This window comes from Piliocolobus tephrosceles, chromosome 6 (assembly GCF_002776525.5).
Source record: "Piliocolobus tephrosceles isolate RC106 chromosome 6, ASM277652v3, whole genome shotgun sequence".
NCBI classification, from domain to species: domain Eukaryota; kingdom Metazoa; phylum Chordata; class Mammalia; order Primates; family Cercopithecidae; genus Piliocolobus; species Piliocolobus tephrosceles.
The window spans coordinates 133,187,627-133,206,613 of NC_045439.1; the positions used below are offsets into that span (position 1 = coordinate 133,187,627).

General features: G+C 38.2%; 1 long non-coding RNA gene across 1 annotated transcript in view; it reads right to left on the minus strand.

The window, feature by feature from the left end:
- Positions 1-2,494: 2,494 nt before the first annotated feature.
- LOC111548272 overlaps positions 2,495-18,987 on the minus strand; it is a 76,585-nt gene continuing 60,092 nt past the window's right edge. The window contains exons 4-6 of the long non-coding RNA XR_002733354.1: positions 10,403-10,722; positions 6,713-6,856; positions 2,495-2,555 (exon numbers count right to left, since the gene is read on the minus strand). This is a non-coding gene — a long non-coding RNA (uncharacterized LOC111548272). The remainder of the gene's footprint in view (positions 2,556-6,712; positions 6,857-10,402; positions 10,723-18,987) is intronic.

The following is an 18,987-nucleotide window of genomic DNA, read 5'->3' on the forward strand; positions in this document are numbered from 1 at the left end:
GGGGGGGGGGGGGGGGGGAGGAGAGGGGAGGGGGGGGGAGGGGGGAGGGGGGGGGGGAGGGGGGGGGAGAGGAGAAGAGAGGAGAGGAGAGATCTGTAGACAGTGTATTTTGAAGAACACATGTTTTAAGTTAATTTTTTTTTTCCTTTAAAGATCACGATTTTTTTTTTTATTATTCCTTAGAAATCTTCAAGGCCACAAAGATTTCTCTCTCTCTCTCTCTCTCTTTCCCTCTCCTTTTCTCAGATTGGAAAACGAATACTTGCAAAACAAAGGACTTGTTTCTAGACTGTATGAAGAATTTTCAATCTTCATGAGAATATAACTCATTAAAAATGTACAAAAGAGTTTAACAAATACTTCAAAGAAAGTAAAATAAACCCATAAATATATTTGATTAGTCATTAGGGAAATGATATTTAAATCACAATAAAATACCATTTAATACCTATTCAAATGCCTGAAATGAGGTGAGACAGGGAGAAGGTGGGCAAGCTGACCATACAATATGTCTGTGAGGATGTGGAGGAGCTGGAATTCTCATATATTCCTGGTGGGACTATAAAGTGGTGCAATTACTTTGAAAAACAGTTTGGCATTCTCTTAAAAATTTAAATATTTCATACCATGTGATACACCCATTCCACTTCTAGGTATTTACCCAAAAGAAAGAAAGGTATATACTCATAAAAAGACTTGCACACAAATGTTCATAGCAGCTTTATTTGTAATAGTCCAAACCTGGAAACAACCCAAATGCCTATCAATGTGGGATTGCATTAATACATTTCAATGTATCCATAAAATGGACTAGTACTGAGCAATAAAAAATAAACTATTGACACATGCAAAAATATAGCTAAATCTCAAATTGTACTGAGTGAACAGAGAAAGAGCATACACATCGAATGATTTTATTTATATACAGTTCTAAAAAATTCGAATTAACTGATAGTGACAGAAAGCAAATCAGTGATTGCTTGAGGATTGGGGATTGGGGATTGGAAGGGGGTGGGGACTGGGGAGAAAGTTCAAAGGAGTGCAAGTAAATCTTGGCAGTAGTGGATAGATTTACTATCCTGATTGTGGTGATGATTTCATGGGTGTATATGTGTGTCAAAATGTATCAAAATGTGCACTTTAAACTTCAGTAAAGCAGTTTTTTAAATGGCAATTCAGGAGAGATATGTGGAACAATTATTATATTGAAGACCTAATAAAATCCAAAGCTTAAAAATCAGACTTCCTTAATCAAAAGAGTGGAGAGAGTGTCACTTTTATTTTTATTTTAATTAATTAATTATTATTATTTTTTTGAGACGGAGTTTCACTCTGTCACCCAGGCTGGAGTGCAGTGGCAATCTTGGCTCACTGCAAGCTCCACCTCCCAGGTTCACGTCATTCTGCCTCAGCCTCCCGAGTAGCTGGGACTACAGGTGTCTGCCACCATGCCCGGCTAACTTTTTTTCTTGTTTTTTGTGTTTTAAGTAGAGACCGGGTTTCAGCATGTTAGCCAGGATGGGCTCCATCTCCTAACCTCGTGATCCACCCACTTTGGCTTCCCAAAGTGCTGGGATTACAGGTGTGAGCCCCCGCGCCTGGTCCACTTAAATATTTTTAAAGTCAGGAAGAAAATGTGTTGCTTTTGATAGGTAGGTAGATGGATTGACAGATGATAAGTGATAGATTGACAGATGATAAGTGATAGATGAATAGATAATAGATGATAGAGATAGATGGATGGATGGATAGGTAGATAGATAGATTAATTGATAGGGATGCACAGATGATAGCTGATAGATGAATAGATGATAGATACATGATAGATAGGTATAGACAGATATAGATAGATAGATAGATAGATAGATAGATAGATAGATAGATAGATAGATAGATAAATAGATTGACAGGGATAGGCATATAGATTGATAGATTGATTGATTGATAGATTGACGGGACAGATAGACAGGAAACCGCATAGTTAAAACAAATGAGATATCCTTCCTCTCAACTATTTAGCTATCACAATAAACTCCATAATATAGGAGGATCCTCATTTTACAGTGTGGGAAAAGTCAGGTAGAGGGGTGTCAATGCTGTAAGCATCCAGGAAGTCAAAATCTGAGCCCCTTTGCATTATGTCTCCTGTCTGTGATATAGCTGGAAAGGGCTGGAAGGGCTGAGAAGAAATCCCTCCTCTCCCATCCCTTATGGCCAGAGCTTTGTCACTCTCAGAAGACACTTAACAGCAGACTCATATTTCTCATTTAACCCCTGTACAGATTTAACCATGGCTACCCAGGATCGTAACATGAATTTGTTGAAAGTTCAGAATGTTCTCAGCATATGATACAGCAACTCTGCAGGGAGATTTTAGTTCATTTTGTGGCACTTCTGCTGCTCTAACAAGATATACAATAGCACTGAACTACTCATCGGATGATTTCCAGGAACAAAGCACTTTGCAGATCTATTAGGAAGACACAGGGTCAATGCCTAATGCTTCTTCTGCACTCCAGGATTTGAACCTTGCAGTTTTCCATTCTGGCCAGGCTCTAAGGGAAAGAATAAGGCTTTTAGTTTGGGAAATCAGTACGAAGAAACAGTTATAAAATTTCATAATGGGAGATAGTGTTTCTCCTATTAGGCCCCCAAAACTTTTACCACTGAACATCACTCTTGGCTTCAAAGAGCAAGACTGAAATAATTATTTGGTGCTTCTTTTTTAAAGTTAAAGATTCAACCAAGAAAAAAAAAAGTTGCAGAACAGAAGGAAACCCTCCAATAATTTACACTGTGTAATACTAATGTCTCCCTAGGAAAAAAGAAGCAAAAGTTTGAGTTAATTCTATTAGTTTGGTGTGTCTGAATAGTTACGTAAATCTAAAAAATGATCAGACTGCTCAAGAATTTTTGTTTCCTAGTTTTTCTACCGTTGCCTGCCCCACCCCAATGAGACCCTAGGATGTTATGCATGCCTAAAGTCATAGAGAAAGGGGAGTCTAATATGCAATTCTGAAGGATTTCTGTGTGCAACAATAAAAAATTAGTATTAAATCTGATTTTTTTTTTTTGAGACGGAATCTTGCTCTGTTACCCAGGCTGGATCTCAGCGGCATGATCTCAGCTCACTGTAACCTCTGCCTCCTGGGTTCAAGCAATTCTCCTGCTTCGGCTTCCTGAGTAGCTGGGATTATACGCACGTGCCACCACGCCTGGCAAGTTTTTGTATTTTTTAGCAGAGACGGGGTTTCACCATGTTGGTTAGGCTGGTCTCAAACTCCTGACCTTGTGATCTGCCCACCTTGACCTCCCAAAGTGTTGGGGATTACAGGCGTGAGCCACTGCGCTAGACCTGTATTTGATTTTTTATGAGTAGGATAGCACTTACATTATCAAGAAGCTAAAAATACCACAAATTTGACTATGACAAATTTGTCATACTACTATTCTTAAATTATCAAGTTAAACATCAGACAGAGAAAAATATTACCAACCATTTATAAGAGAGTTTTGGAGACATCTAATATTCTACAAGTTGTATGGAGGTGGGGACTAGGAGGATGTTTTCACATATAAATGGATTATGCACTTATCCAATTCACCTTTTGATTAGTAAATCTTTCTATAGTAACTGAGGTTTTTGTCTTATCAACGGGGCTTCAAATTCATTGTCCACCTCAGGTTCTAGCACATGAGGAACTTTCTCAGGGATTCTAGTAAGTTCTGTGATTATATCTTGAAAATCATAAATATAGCCCATATATCCTTGACTCTAGTTTTTTTTTTTTTTTTTTTTTTTTTAAAGAGGAGGAGCTACCATTATCTATGATTTTATCTAAATCTTCTGGAATATTTATGTGTTCATTATCTTGTACCATTACTATAGTCCCTAGGGTTCAAAAACATGCACTTGGTTATAAATGATTAAACTAATATGGTACGTTCTATAATTTAGGATTTCATTTAATTCTCACAATAACTCTGTGTGGTAAGTACTATTATTGCTTTTTTTTTTTTTAACAGATAAATCTGAGGCATTGACAGGATAAGTAAATTTAATCAAAGCTAGTTGATGCTAGAATTATGGTGTGAATTCAGAAATTATTATTTTAATAGCCTGCATGCTTAATCACTACACTATTTTTCAGAGATAGTCATTCTCTACTGTTTTATAAGATTTACAGAAAGGTTATACACTGATCGTATATATCATCATGAAAAAATCTTTACTGTAAATAATTAAAACTGATTCAAGAATTGGTTCCACCACTAAATGTATTAATTTTTAGGCATAAATCTATCATGTTTTTGAAGAAATCCATATACATAATATAATAATTATTACCATATGATTTTATTTAGAACTGAAATAACTGTTAGTTATAATATTTTATTTAAAAACTAAAATAAATTTTAATTTATTTCTAAGGAACACTGTAGGAGAGACTTTATGCTGGTTTGACCTTCCTTGGGCTCTAAATTTCAGTCCAACTTTAAATAGAGCAAATTTAAATGTAACTCTGTCTCTGACTAACAGACACAGAAAAAAAAAAGAGGGGATCATTGGATATAGCAACTTTGTTGATAAAGATGTTGCTATATCAATAAAAAAGACTGTCTTTGTCTCCAGGCCTCACCTTTGCTTGTTACACAATGATATCCTACCGCTGGCGGGAATGATAAAAACCAGCAATGCTATGTCTGTGGTTCAACAGCTCCTAAAGCTGTTTACTTGAAGTAACAATACTTTCCACTGTGCATTGTGAGTGAAGAACTGAAATGAATGTACTACCATTGCATTTAATTGGAAGATTTAGTCAGGCAGGCAAGAAAATCCCCTAACCAGAATAGCGACATGTGGGCTAGTAGTGTTCTAGCCACTAGTAATTGCTTAATGGTACAGAGAATCCCGGTGAAAAGCCCATGAGATATTCTTACTATTAGTGTAAACTGAATTCAAAGCTTTGGTTTGCTTGCTTGGGTATTATGTGCACTTATGAGATTAGATTAATAATAGCCCAAACGGGTTCTGTTATGGCAAGTACAATCTTAATTTCTCATGGCTTTAACCATATTATTTCAGCAAGTCCTAGGTCTTAAATGAACCTCATTATTACAATCTAAGTGACTTTGAATGAATTCAATCTCATAACAGAAAAATGTCTAAACCTCCCCTTCCATTCTCCTATTTTTCTATGGTTCTACAACCCTACCCCCATATTCAGAACTTTGAGGGATCTTGTAAACTATACTTCACTGTAAAGACCTTGGCTCACTCAATTTTCAGTATGTTCACAGCCCTCTTCATTCATATAGACTCTTTTCCATCTTTGTCCACAGGTACTGACTTGTGTTAAGCCCAGTCATCTTTCTCTGGATGGAGATTAGAAGTCTGCTGGCAGGCATCTGGGATGTCAGATCTTGGCTCTCTAGTTGCTTCAATTACAATGGTCATATTTATTTACCTTGGATGCTGTAAATGGTTAAGAGACTCACCTGCCTCTTATATCAAATTGTAACTCAACTTACCTGAATAATTGGTGACTTCGTGTTTGTCATTAAATGCTTTCTTAACTCCTCTTATCCTTCTCATTTATCCCTATTTGTTAAGATCATCTTATAAAGGTTTGCAGCCCTAACACTTAGGAGTCCCATTAGATCTTTTCCTTCATGCCCTGCACTTTAGGACCAACCCAGCCAATCACAGGTCCCACCTAGTGCTCATTCACATCTCTCACTGCCTTTTTATGCCTATGGTGTTCACTTCACTTCAAGCCCATGCCACTGTATGTCTATTTAACTGCTCATTTCTGGAATGGCCCTGCAAACTCATCTCCTTTCTCCTCGTTGGATGGACTCGTGCATGGCTGCCAGTCCAAAGTGTCTTAAGACAAACAAACAAACAAACAAAAATCCAACTAATGATTTAATACATTCAAGTTTCAGAGCACGTTCTTACACTATTTTTATAATGCAGGTTTTCCCACCTGAATGTGTAATCAGGAGATTCGGAATGTCCCAAGTGGAGGAGGCTTGTTTTAAGCCAAAGGTAGCGTATGGATGGTAACTGGGGGCCTGTGAGTGTATTGCCTCTTCCAGTTCCGCCATATGGCCACCTCCATCTCATAATTTCCCTTCTCAGAAAAGGTACAGCTTCATTACGATGGCAATATATACATAAGGTGTCATTAAAGAGCCTATGTAAGTCACAGCTAAAAATATGTATGGGAAAAAATAAAGTTCAAAATGATTGTCCAACAACCATGAACTGTTCAAGTAAGTTATATTGCATCACTGAATCATATATGTTATGCTTTCAAAGATAATTTATTGCCATAAAGAAATGCTTATAATACAATGTCTCAAGAAAGATGTAATTGTAGTAGTTATATTAGTTCTGAGCCTTCATTGAATGCTTAGCTGTTTACCTAATTTCCTTTTTTAAATGTTCACTGCAAAAGCAAGATACAAAACTGTTCAAACTGGAAATTTTTTGACTTGTCTGCATTTTTTCTAAGTTTAGTAAATGAGTACTGTATTAGTTTATTAGTCAGAAAATATTATTTCAAAAAGCTAAATATTAATTCAAGCCCAAACATGATGAGGCATTTCATTTATATCTTGTCATAGAAATCTTGTAAGTGCCCTTAAAGGATCATTAAACACACCTTTTTATTATCGTTTCTACACTTCACTGGAATATATATACCCCTTACTAAAATGTAAGTTTCTTGGGGGAAGAGCCATGTTTATGTTTTAATACACTGCTCGACAAAATAGGCCTTCACAGAATGTCCATAGACACAAATTATCTGTGCTCATCCTGAAAGGAAAAGCCTGTTCTCTACATTTTCTACAATCACATAGGGAGCAAGAAAAAAACTATTTTAAAAGTAATTTTGATTGCTTCTAGTGAAAAATATCAAGAGGAAAACAGTCAAATAAGCAAAATGTGCCCAGAAGCTGAGCCCTCTTATTAACAATGTGGATATTAATTTATAACATGAAATAATACATGTGCATAACTTAAAAACTCAGAATATCCAAAGTAAAAAGTAACATCCTATTTTTATAACAACCCCCACCAGACTCTAACTGCAACTAGCATACATAATTTCTTATGATTTATTCCAGAGGCCCTAAACATTCATGAATGTATTAGATTATGCAAAACACATGGAGATATACATAGATTTGTGTATATTATTTATAATAGTAGAAATAAATATATATGAAAAATTTGTGTCTATATGAAAAATATGTGTGTACATATCTAAATATACATATACTTAATGAAAAATACTATGTACACATCAGAAAACAATCCTGTTGCGCTTGTTATTTTTTAATTTACCATATCTAGCAATCTTTCTTTTCAGAAAAGTGCATCATTGTGCACTTTATTTTTTTATTTAATGTATCTAGCAATCTTTCCGTTCAGTGGACTTTATTATAATATAACACCCCTTTATTGGCAGATACTTTGGTTATTGCTAAAATTATTTTTAATGCTTTTGTAAAATATATATATATATATACACACACACACACAATTTATATATGTGTGTCTTATATACATAAAGTGGGTATGTATATAATACATATAACACATATTTAAATTACATATGAAAGTTAAATGTATGTATATGTATATATATGCACACCTGTGTATTTCTGTTTGTGTAACTTATAGCACTCCTAGTAGAGGACTCTTTTTAAATATGGAAATGCATTAGTAAATTGCTACTCAGAAAGTTTATAGGAAGTGGCAGCCTGGCTCCACCCACTTCAGCACTGGGGAGAAACCAACCTTAGCATTCGTTTCATCAGAGAGATAAAAAATGGTAACCTGCTGTTATTTTAATTTGCAATTTAAAAAATTCTGAGTAAAACTGAGAATCGAAATATATTTATTGGCCATTTGTATTTACTTCTTTGTAAATTGCTAGTTTTCTATCTTTTTTATTGATTTGTTTGAGCTTTTATTAGTTAAAATAATAGACCTTCGTGAAAAGATGAATTATTTTTTCCCTAGATTGACTCTCCTTAGACTTCTAAACATTACAGTGTGTACTTGTTATCCAGAATATTTTTAGTCACATATATCTAGCATTTTCTAGTATGTGAATTTTGTGTTTATTACGAAGATCTACTCAACCCCAGATGATTAAAAACAATTCATTATTTTTTTTTCTAAATGGTTTATAGGTTGGTTGATTGATCCGGAGTTTTATTTTATTTTGTTTTTCTATATGATTAGTCACTTTCCTCTCTCCCCTCCTGTATCCCCTTCTAAGAGCCACACTTGAGAGATGAATTTTCGGTAGCCTGAGAATTTGATGCAACCTCAATGGTTAGAACTAGTATCTGCCCTTTCCTCTTGTTAAATGTCTATTTTGAAGATTGGCTTCTCAGGGACCTACTTGACTCTAGTAGGAGGTACAGTGTGGGCCCCTGGAAACTTTGTACCAGCGATAGCACTGATTGTTTACTTTCCTCTTCATTTTCACTTCTATTAACTCAAGTGGCAAAAGACTTTTGGCTTCTCCCGATTGTGCAAAAGGCTGGGAGGAACCGCATGTGGGTCTCTCTACACTACAGGCCTCTCTGCCCACCTTAGCTGACCCTAAGGCTTTGCAGCACCTACCCGCTCGGAGCTTCGTGTAATATCTCCCGCCATCTTTACTTACTGATGTGGAATGATTGGAAGCTTCTGGCCACCAGCCCTTTCCACAGTTTGAGTACTGCTGATGTAGTTTTGCCATTGCTTGTTTGTTTTCATTATTCTCTTGTAGGGATGTCAGGGGGTGGGAGTGGGAAGCATTTGAGATCTGGCTTTACTCCTCTATCTTAAATAACAGGAAGTTCAAACTATTGTAATCATTTTTAAATCATCCACTGCCATGGGAAAATGGCTAAAATAAATAGCCCACAGCAATCACTTCTATAAAGAAAACTGTGTCTCTTGAGAAAAGATATTAAAATCCAAGGAAAATTTCAAAAGGAAATTTCAATCAATGTTATTAATTGGTCCATATTAACATAGAACTATTTCGTATTCAAATCTTCTTTGGAAGTAACAATCCTCATCAAATTCTTCAAAAAATATCTAAACCTGAAAGTATATAACATTAATTCTTTTTGTTCCTGCTTTCCATCATCACAGAATCTGGCAGAAACAACATAAAAAAGTTATGAACCAAGAATACTAACATAGCAATGGAATACATGAATTTTTTTTTCCCATGGCAGTTCAACAGCTGTTCTATGGGGATCAAATACCTCTACCATTAAACAATACAGGAAATTAATAATTTCAAGCACAACTTAGATCACTGCTTTACTTATGAGTTTTCAGGCCCCAATCAGATTTTAAGTGTGTGTGAGCAGGTTTCAAATAAATGTTAAACAATTGTATTGCTCTAGGAATAATTTGACAACATTACATATGTAAGCATTAACATTTTTGTATTAAAGTCAGATTCAAATGACCATCATTGGAAGTCTATTCTTTACCTGCTTTTCAAAATTCTTGATTTCTCTTCCTATTTAGAACAGTTGCATTTTCACAAAGCTGTTTGATTTTATGTGTGTGTGTGTGTGTGTGTGTTTTTAACAGATAGATAAATCTGAGTTCAGTGTTTAGTTTCTGACTCCATATAAGCTTCATGTTTCTCACTTATACAAGGCCTGTGGAAGATGCCCTCCAGGGCAAATTTTCTTCTGTACCTTCAAAGATGAAAGACTTCTACCAAAGGGATACAATTTGCCTCAAGCTTTCAAAAACGTGATATTCAAGTTCATTACTTGTGCGCCATTCCAGTCAACTGGAGTCAAATCCACATAGCAGAATCACCACCCGAGACCTTGTCTGCCATTTAGAAAATGACTTCCCAAACCACAGAGGGTTAATTTGGAGCCCACCTCTCCATACATGGATTTGTTTTTCTCTTAGAAGAGTCCAAGCCAGTGATAACCACGGCAATATCTTGTCGGACACTGATATTTCTGCTGTCAAAAAAAACAAAAACAAAAATAAAAATGGATAATTTTTTTTTTTTCCCTAAACCTCCCATACAAGGTCCCAAACTACCGCCCTGGGCCTATGGGTTCCTCTCAAGCTACCAGATTGCGCAATGTACTATCACAGAAATGTCATATTAGAGCCCTGTTCCAGTCACATCCAATAAGTAATCTGGCATGAAGAAAAGTTAACTGAATTAGTGGCCAGTTGGGACACTTTGTGACCTACTCTTTAGGAACCAAGTCCTCTGAACTTTTGCATTCCGCTTTGCCTTCATACTTTAATAGGGACCGAATCTCCATTAACAATTGAACGGCGACAATAAGTGCCATCAGGAAAAGGAAATTCAATTTTCATGGGGGATGACAGCCTTACCTTTTCGCGCTTAATTGGCCGTATTGTCTCCAAAAGTTAATTGGTTACTTAGTCCAGGTAGTTAGTAAAATGTTTAGCTGCGTCAAAAAGCTCAGGCTCCCACTGTTAATGGGGCATGAAATGGAATGTTTGATACTGCAAATAAAATCAGTGATATTCAAGGATGTTATGGTAGGTAATGCGTTGAAACTGCCATTTAATGGGTCCTGGAAGATTAGGGTAGTGTCAGCCGGAACCGCCCGGTCTCTTTTCTGACATTGTTAGTTGCCTCTTCATTTACTTAACGGCTGTCTGCACTGATTACATAGGCATAAAACTCCCTACAAAAAAACAACAGAGACACGCTCTATTAGCAGTCCAATTAGAACTATTTGCATATTACAGTTCATTTCTGCTTAAGTGAATCCCTAATACAACTTTAGGAAAAAAAAAAAAAAATTCTATTGTGTCATTTGAAAGAAAGAGAAAAGAAAAGCCTTAAAGGTGATCTCTCCTTTCTTTTTCTCACTTCATTTCTCTCTCTCTCTCTCTCTCTCTCACTCTCTCTCTCTCCCTCATTTCAGATATTATCTACTTTGAGTTGAAAAACAGAAAATAATAACTTCGAACTTGAGATGATGTTGTTGAGATTTGTGAAGACGAGAGCGCTCTTGTGATAATTCAGTCCTTCTGCAAACATCCAGAGCAGTGTCACACATGACTGTTATGCTTCACTTAGAGGTGTCTACTTTTGAGATATGTTTACAGTTTGTTTTAGATCCACTTTGCTTTGAATTTTCCAGCCAAGATGTTAATCTCTGTAACAATATCCCAGGCAGGGCAGAGTCCTTTTTGTGGACTCTATACAGTTACAGAGAGCAGAAAATGCGGTTCTGTATCTGTCTCTGTGCCACTAAAGGTTCTGACTATGTACACCTGGGGGATTGTCAACTGCACGTAATATCAACACACGTGAAATCAATTCCTTTCACACAGGTAAGGACGGTGACAAGTAGGGTTAAACGCAAAACTGGAGACTTCACTGTACCAGACGTTTCTCTGATTTTCCAAATCTTAGTACTTAGAAATGTCATCATTTGATGGCTACTTATAAAGGGTTTAGGGACACTTTATTTGCATTATGATTAATATTAATAATGATGATTATATAGCAATCAGACGGTTTTTATTGAAGTTGGAAAGGAATCTTTCTCTAGCATAGGCCCTGGTAAATACTACTGAATTAAAAGCAGCACGCTTGCTTAAACTGATGCTTGAGGTATGTAGAGAGTGTTTTAAGATAGCAAGCACAGTTTGCAACGAATGTTTTCAAGATGCTCCATGGACGTTCACGTAATTCCCCAATCTCACTGAGTCCTGTGAGTTTATGGGAGACTGGGAGAGTATAGGAATAATTATTAAATGGGAAAAGAGAGTGTTGGAAAGGAGAAATGGCTCAACTGCACTGAGTCTCTGGTAGGTACTGCAGGTGACAGGAAGAGGACCATGATGGCCCACTGGGTACCACTGAGAGTTTCAGTGAATGGTCATGCAGGAGGGTAGCCTGGACTGTAGGAGAATGAGGATGCCAGTGTAGGAAGTTTCAAAGCACTTGGTGTCTCATGGCAGTCACTACGGCTGACTGCAATGGTTATGACAGTTTTTCAATATAATGTTGAACATTTTATTTGGGATGCACATACAACTCCTTCAATTAAAAAAATACAGAAAGCGCAAGATTGGAAATCACCCTCCAAAACATCTGGACTGGACAGCAGAAGAGTAAGAAGCGTGAGAAGGAAGGGAGTTTGTTATTCTGGGGATTATCGTGGTGTCAGCAATTCATGTTGCTGGCAAGTTTCCCTTTAGACAAAGTCCTGGCTTCCACCCTGAGCTTACAGCCATGCCCTCAAATTTTCTCAGACCTGGGACCGATGAAGACCCCTATGTCTGATGAATGTTCCTTTTGCCCTGAATGGACTCTAAGACGACGTATGCCAATGGGGATGCATTGCAGCCATTTGATTGGTCCTGGGAGTAGTTACCTAGAAGAGCCATGCAACACGTTTGATGTTCACACACTTACACTGATACCCACAGAGTTTCTCCAACACTCACATCACTCACTTCTCTTTTGTCTGGCAAACCTAATTTCACAGGTCAGCCCACCCTCCACAATTCTCTGAATTTGCAAGTCACTGGAGGAGTTCAGGTGTTGACCATGACAAATGGGAGTAGAGAGATGGAGATTATTAAAAATGACAAATAAACTATTCAAGAAATACGAACAATTCCTAACTGGCCCTTTTTCTTGTTCATCTCTAAGCCACCATTTTAAGTGTAACAAGTACACAATTGTAAGGAAAAAGCAGAGAGGAAAGACAGCAACAACAATAGCAGCCACCCAACCCCAAAGCAGTGTAAACAAACCAAACAAAAAAGCCTATCAGAGGGGAAGGCAAAATCCTCGATCTGTCATTTTCAATTCTTTTCACCACAGGAGCAGAGGCACAGTGTGAAACGTGCTGGCTCTGGTATTGTTTGGTCGCCCCGGTGGGTCCTCTGTGCCCTGCCTCCTGCTTTCATCCAGCTCTCATTAACACTACCACCAGATGAGTACCATCAGAGGCAGAGGCGGACACGCCGGCCCATTGCCTGGGTGCAGCGGCCCTGCCAAGGGTGGCAAGGCAGTGAGTGCCAGGGACAGTGAGCCAGACAACTTCGAGACACATACTTTTGCCCCTGAAAGCAGTCGTTGCACCCCGCCAGGAAAACAGCTCTCTGGAAAAGCGCTGCCTGCTAGTAAAATGGACTAAATCAGTAAACGGTGATTAAGGCTCTGGCTCTGTGACTGTTGTCGCCACCTCAGACACATGCTTCTCCTCCCTACACACACGCACACACAGAAAAAAAAAAAGGAAAAGAAACACCAAGCAATAGAGCCAAACTTGAGATCCAGAGGGAGTTGGCTGAAGAGTTAAGGAGAGAGAACAATTCATGTTCCTTGAAGGGGAGATGCTGTCTTCCTGAAAAATGAAATGAATATTTCTGGATATTCATTTCTCTCACTTTTTTTTTTTTTGGACTTGCATTGAGAATTGGCTTTCTAAATAAAACATTAAGCAATGAATGTAAGCAGTAGGTTGTTCAATTCTACATCTATTCCTTATTTGTCTGATTCAGCAATATGCAGAACATAATCTAAACCCTCCAATAGGTGGGATAAACAGAAGCAGCATAACATGTCTTGATGTGTGTTATTTAGTAGAAACATGTCACGTCATCAGTTTGCTTTCTTGAGTCAGAAGAATAAATCCTACATACACAAGTATACATACATATGTACCCTTTGATCTTCCTATGTATAGATATAGACAGATGTCATATGTAAATACAATTACATAATTTCATGCTTTTAATTTTTTTATATAATGCTATAACCATAATAATTTAAAATATGTTGTAGCTTTCACCATGAAAATGTGTTTACATGGAGCGTAGGCATTGTGCCTGTGCTTCGAACCCAGCAGAGAAGGTTGACTGGAACTCTAGAATACAGGAGTATAATTCAAAAAGACCCTGACAACTTGGAGACATGGTCAGAAACAAGTAGAATGAGGTCTTCTGAGTGCAGGGTCACACAACAGAGAAGAAAAAGACCAATGAACTCCACAAATGGGAATCTAGGGCTAGCAGCAACTCCCAGGCTGACTGTGAATCAGAAGTATGGACTGTGTAGACTAGCGGACTCCTGAGCAGCCGCTGCACCCTGTCAGGCCCCGATACGAAACTGCATGTAGCCTTAGCCCACCGAACTCGATCCTGGTTCAAAATGGAATGATTCAAAGTGAATGAAGAGAAGTCCAAGCAGGACATTTTAATCAAAAGGAAAAAAGGCCAACCCTCAAAGACTTAATGTCCACACATATACAGATGATAGTCCTCAAAGGAACTTGCCAAATATTGTATGGATTATTTCTCAAACATCTCTAAAAACAGTAGCTAGTAAAAAACAACTCAATTTATTGTTGGAGAAACTCAAAATCTGTGCCCCCACCAAATCTCCTGGTGAAATGTAATCTCCTGTGTTGGAGGTGGGGCCTGAGGGAAGTGTTTGGATCATGGGGGCGGATCTCTCATGAATGGCTTAAGGAGCCAGCCTCTTGATGAGGAGTGAGTTCACGGGAGATCTGGTCATTTAAAAGTGTGTGATATCTACCCCCTTCACTCATGTTCCTGGTCTGGCCATGTGAGATGACTGTTCCTCATTTCGAAACCGGACTCCTGCCATGGCTGTAAGTTTCCTGAGGCTTCACCGGAGACTAAGTGGATGCCAGAGCCATGCTTCCTGTATAGCCTGGAGAACTGTGAGCCAATTAAATATCTTTCCTTTATAAATTACGCAGCTTCAGGTATTTCTTTATAGCAATGAAGAATGGCCTAACACAGGGGCACAGGGCATCTTCACCAAGTGTGGTCCCTGCAGCAATGCTGATCAGTGTTCATAGATGACACTGGGTGCTGGAAACAAGACACGGCAAAGGGAAGAGGAAATAAAGACTTGGGGAAAAGCCCAAGATGAAGAAGAAAGAGAAAAGGAAGAGTGTAAGTGCAGTTATGGATATACAACCACGGGGGCAGTAGAGGCAGAAATTAATCCATGGACCCTGATTTTTTTTTCAAATGCAGAATATAATAATAACAGTAGAAATGACAGTAATAAATAATATTCACAGAGGTATCAAAATCTTTCTTGGCCATTAAGAATCTCTACTTTGGTCAACTCCAACACAGGGGATTAGATCTCAACAGGAGATTTGGCGGGGGCACAGATTTTGACAGTTTCTCCAACGATAAATCGAGTTGCTTTTCACTAGCTGCTGTTTTTAGGAAACTGAGCCCTATAAAGGTGTTTAACTTATTTTATTTGTCAGCCCACTATCTCCAGGGATTTTGACTAGCATTTAATTGTTTCCCTCTTAACAACAAATGTATTAAGGAAATTCTGTAAACGTAGGCAAGTCATTAACCCATTATAAGATTTATTATTTCTCAGTCTAAATTGTGTTTGCATTTGTTTATGGGAGTGGTGGTAAGAGCATTCAAAGTTATTGAAGTGTCTTGAGGTAGTGATTCTGGTTAATGTTTGACAGTGGTCATCGTGGTGAGCCTTTGTGTGAGTGTGTCTGTGAAGGACTGGCTACTTAACTTGCAGGGCCCAGTGAAAAATTAAAATGTGGGACTTCGACAAGGACCCAGACATCCCCTACCCAAGGACTGAACTCTAACACAGGGAGAGCAGCCAACCCTCACTCCCAATAGATTGCAACTTCCCTTTCAGGATGTGCTAGGTATCTGAATTGGCACCTGCCAATTGGCATTCTGAATGCACCCTAATGCTGCAGGAGCTGTGCAGGGCTGGTATCCACCTTCCCCTGCCCCAAGACAGCACAGCACACACCTATCCTGACCCTCCCCAAGCCTGCTCCTAGGACTTGCAGGTGGCCAAGGACTATAATGAATAGAAACTTGCTCTAGTTGCATATCCATGAAACCCTCTGTGTGTGCCTCAAAAATAACAATAACCTCTCTAGGGAATTTTTAAAAATATTTTCACATTTAATTAATATAAACATGCAAGATTGTCCCAAACAAATGCTATTTTGAAAGTTATCCCCCTTATGAGGTGATGAACAATTTCCAACAACACAGAATAATTTATGGCTGCCCTTCTAATTTTTATTTGTTTATTTATTGTTTTTTAGAAATGTGGTCTCACTATGTTGACCAACCCGGAATGCCTTGGTTATTCACGGACACAATCATAGAACTTACAGCCTCAAAAATCTTGTGCTCAATTGATTATCCTGCCTCAGGATACTTTGCCAAGCTAATTCATGGCTCTCTTTTTTTTTTGAGATGGAGTCTTGCTCTGTTGCCCGGGCTGGAGTGCAGTGGCTGGATCTCAGCTCACTGCAAGCTCCACCTTCCGGGTTCACGCCATTCTCCTGCCTCAGGCTCCTGAGTAGCTGGGACTACAGGTGCCCGCCACCACGCCCAGCTAGATTTTTTGTATTTTTAGTAGAGACGGGGTTTCACCGTGTTAGCCAGGATGGTCTCGATCTCCTGACCTCGTGATCCGCCCTTCTCGGCCTCCCAAAGTGCTGGGATTACAGGCTTGAGCCACCGTGCCCGGCCTCTCTTTTCATCCAAATCTGGGAACTAGTTTATAGTCTCATCACTGAGAGTCATCACTTTCCCTTACATCCAATTATAGTATCGATTGATCTATCTGTTTTGTTGTTGTTGTTGTTGTTATTTTTTATTTTATTTATTTATTTTTTTGAGCCGGAGTCTTGCTCTGTCACCCAGGCTGGAGTACAGTGGCGCTATCTTAGCTCCTTGCAAACTCCACCTTCAGGGTTCATGCCATTCTCCTGCTCAGCCTCCTGAGTAGCTGGGACTACAGGCGCCTGCCACTACGTCTGGCTAATTTTTTGTATTTTTAGTAGAGATGGGGTTTCACTGTGTTAACCAGGATGATCTTGATCTCCTGACCTCGTGATCCGCCTGCCTCCGCCTCCCAAAGTGCTGGGATTATAGGCATGAGCCACCGCACCCAGACGCTGTTATTTTATATATTATATTATATAGTATTAGATATATACAAATAAGCACATATATGTGCATATTTTTTCCAGTAAGAGAAGTAAATTTATGTCAATGTTAAGTTCTAATTTCCAACAAACTCCCTTTCAAGGAAGTGGCATTTTCATTAGTCTTTATATTCATAGACAAACCCAATACACAGCTATTATTAGGGAAAATGTGTCCCATTATGAATCTGTTTGAGAAATGACAAATAATGTTGAAACTATTTTAAGGTGGAAACTATCCTAAGGTGGTAATTTGATGGAATAAAATAGTTTCAAACACCTCTTTACTCCCATTTAATTTCACCTTTACTCATGGGTAATCACTGATGTAATTCATTGTTCATAAGCTTTTCTAAAAACTGAGGAATCATTTTGCTATGAGACATTCTTTTGGAGATCTAGAAAGTCACCTCAAATTTAGAGCAGACTTCTTTCATAATTATCTTTACACTAATTTTGTTTACAGCCAAGCAGGATCATGTCAGTCCTACAAATTGTCAGTGGAATTGAATTTCAGGCAACTCTTGCTTTTTTGCCAGCCTTCCTCCTCTCTCATCAGATGGGTGCGATCAGAAGTGGGGGTTGGGGCCATTCTTTAAACTCTGACATATAATTTGCGTGGGTCTCCAACCCTAGGAAAAGCGTGGTATTGGCTATGTAGAAATAGTTTTTAAAAGGTTCCTTCCAATGATTGCTACCCTAATCCCCTTCTATATAAGAATTGGAGCTGCCACTGCTCTTCAATCCCAGGAAAATACTTCTGGTGTTAAGAAAGTCAAAGTCACCTATACAGAGTTTAAAGGACACCAAGCCACTTACTAAACTTTCTAATTCCCCTTTCAACATCTCCCTCAAATATCAGACATCAGTCTGTGAACTGTGATTTTCCCTTCCCTAAACTCCTCCTTACCCTAAAAATCAATCTTACACACCTGCCAAGGTGATGGCCATTTAAATTAGCCTATCTGATCACCAAAATTAAACCAATCTAGGTTCCCCTTTGCATTAAGAAGTCAGCTTCAAAACAAATACCTGATCACTGTCAATGTCATTAAGTAGGCAGCATGTTACAGTGGAAAGGGCATGGACATTAAAGTGATTCAAATTTTGATTCTGCTTTTATTAGCTTTGTGAACTCAGAGAAGTAGCTTCATCTCCCGGAGCCTCAGAGTCTTTAACCAAACGTAGACATGATCACCATAAACAGGACAACCTATGTGTCCCTGCCTTGTAGATAACAAGGTTACCTATAAGTTTATTACTTATTGATATATATGTAACATAAAATGAAATAATCTTTTCATTTTTGGTGTGCAATAAAAATCTTAAGGAACCCCGGAAGAAGGCATATATATACATATGTGTATATATATGTGTATATATGTACATACATACATATATGTGTATATGCAAGCTTTATATATACATATATACATATAAAAGCTTTCTATGTGTGTGTGTATATATATGTGTATATATATGTGTGTGTGTGTGTATATATGTATGTGTGTGTATATATATATATCTCCAGGCTGGCGTTTAGTGGTTTGATCTTGGCTCACTGCAACCTGTACCTCTAGAGTTCAAGTGATTCTCCTGCCTCAGCCTCCGGAGTAGCTGGGATTACAGGTGTCCACCACCATGCCTGGCTAATTTTTGTATTTTTAATAGAGATGGAGTTTCACCACATTGGCCAGGCTGGTCTTGAACTCCTGACCTCAAGTGTTCCTCCCACTTTGGCCTCACAAAGTGCTGGAATTACAGGCATGAGCCACCACGCCCAGCCAAATATATTACGTTTTCATAACTTTAATGTATAAAAGGCGATTCACAGAAAGAAAAAGACAAGTTTCAAGTGAGACTCTCAGTTTAAGTTGTGGATACTTGAGATGTAATCCAAAGGTAGTTTACAGCTTAGGGAAGACAGAGAGCAAATGAACATGGAAATCG